Consider the following 2,339-nt stretch of genomic DNA (forward strand, 5'->3'; position numbering starts at 1 on the left):
AAACCCTTTTGTGCCTCCTTATGTGAACTTACAAGTCACTGCAAGAATTCTTGATACATGAATAAGTTCAAAAAAGCACCTCATTAACCTATATGGTAAAGGAGGATGTTGACATACAGACGTAAGCTTTCTTCCTTACAATATAACTGTCATTGATAGTCTGTGCTTCGTAGTTATAACATTACAGACAAGTAAATTTAACTGTGTGCTGCCTGCATTATGTCCATTCTCACCTTAGACTCTGTAAGCCAAGTTTTTTCAAACCAATTCCTAAGCTTGGAATTAGCCAGCCAAAGTGCACTATCCTTAAGGGAAGGCAAATTCTTCTCAAGTGACTCTTTCGTTGAGGATTTTGCAACATTATGAAGCAATGTTAGGACATCTTCCCTGCTGGCAGTCAAACCATTTTCACACTTTCATAACCATCTATCCCAGCACTGTTCACGGTGAAAGTCACAAATATATGTAGTGGTATCTGTTAAGCCAACATTAAAATTAATGTCCAATATATCAGGGTTTTCAGTAGAATTTTGAGCAGCCATTGCTGCGCTGCTTTTGTACATGGCTGAAGCATCATCGAGGTACTTATACAACCATACAATGTACCTAGTAATAAAAGCTGTGACAGGTGTTTCAGCCTCAACTGGGAACCCTGTATGCACCAGTATAATTATATCCTCAAAGAGTTGTTGCAGATTAAGTACTATGAAGGACAAAACTCCTATGGCACCAGCCTTAGCATGACTTTAAGGCTTTGCCCTCATAGGAGTATCCACATTTGTAACTGAATACCTGAATGCCCTGGCAAAGTTGTAATGTATGGCCTGCTTTTCCAATCAGTTATTTGATCCTTGCTTATTCAAGGAGGCAAACAAGGTTTTGAATGAATACATGTGCATTTAACTTAGTAACAACTTTAAATTTCTAATATCCATATGTTTCATTATAGGTTATGTATTTGAGTACATTGGAACCATTTTGAGTCCTTCTTACCAGGGAATGCTCTCTCAATGTCATGGATCTACTCATGGCAAAAGTCAGTCATGAAATACTGGGGTTTCCAGCTGCCATTCCAGTCATGGAATATCCCTAGTGCTTCCCCTTTGAATGATGAAGGACCCCCACAACTATGTAATTTACATTTGTCTTTACCACCAGGAAAAATAGAGGGAGCTCATGTCTCATTGTTTTGTAAGTAGCGTCAAGGAGGGTGATTTCATTTCTGTAACGGATCATAAGTTTTTTCTGCCAGGTTGTCTGATGAGCAAACAAAAGATAAGTGCACGCACAGTTTTCATGTGTTTCATCATTGTTGCCTTCAGCATCTGTTGATGAGGCTCCTAGGGCACAGGGTCTAAAAAAGAAGAAGTCTTGAAGGTTCTCCTGACGCCACTTTTCAATTTTCTTCTGCAGGTGTTCCTGATCAGTTTTTGACAGAAATTTTTTCACTGATGCCTTTTACATGTGGTTCCTGACATTCACATCTGTTGGGTAATAGCGTCTGGTTGTTTGTTGCTGGTAGAGCTTGCCCTGGAAATAGTTCCATTTTTACAAATTGTCTAAGATGTCTCTTCATGTCATCAACAGTTTTCACACCTTCACCAACAAGCTCTTCAATCTTCACCACAAGCCTTTTGCCTATTGGCTGCAGAATACCACCAACCTTTTGGTTTGATACATGAGGAGAAAAATAAACATGGAACTTAAATTTTCACAGATAATTATACGGAAACTGTGTGTGTGTAAAGGTACTGCTGTTAAAATGGAATGGTCGTTTAATGGAACAACAATATGAGCGCCAACACGAAATAAATAATTAAAAGTTATTATTTCGTAGTCAATTTCATTTAGTCTTAATCAACTTTCAATTCCGTTTAAGACAAGCAAGTACCTGCGAAGCTAAAGAATATTGTACAAAGCAATGTGTTTTGGTATGCTGAAGCCACATTTGAACACTTTGGCCATGTGGTTGTGGGCAGCACCCCATATGGTCGACCAAATGAAATGTGATTGTGAGTGTTAGTAGACATGGCGAGTTGTTTCAGCCTTGTTAGGCCTCAGTAGACACTGCCACATGGCCATGGTGCCCAATGTGGCTTCCGCTTACCTCATATCAAGCGACATCCTACATCCCAGAAGTGTGTTATGGGCTTCTACACATATAAAACTGTTGTCCTCAGGTTGAGTTCGTATCCCAATACCATCAGTCTATTCATGTCAACAGACCTCTCCAATGATGTGATCTTTGTGATCATCCTCCTTTGGTAAATGAACTATGTTCCTCGTTCAACCTGGGGTATCTTTCCACTGATTATGTCGGTCTTTAGCTTTTTAGACAT

The 2,339-nt window shown here is 39.4% G+C and overlaps 1 pseudogene; it reads right to left on the reverse strand.

Moving 5' to 3' along the window:
* LOC138056212 (uncharacterized) overlaps window positions 1-2,339 on the reverse strand; it is a 19,566-nt pseudogene extending 17,227 nt beyond the window's left edge.

This window comes from Montipora capricornis, chromosome 7 (genome assembly GCF_036669925.1).
Source record: "Montipora capricornis isolate CH-2021 chromosome 7, ASM3666992v2, whole genome shotgun sequence".
Taxonomy (NCBI): Eukaryota; Metazoa; Cnidaria; class Anthozoa; order Scleractinia; family Acroporidae; genus Montipora; species Montipora capricornis.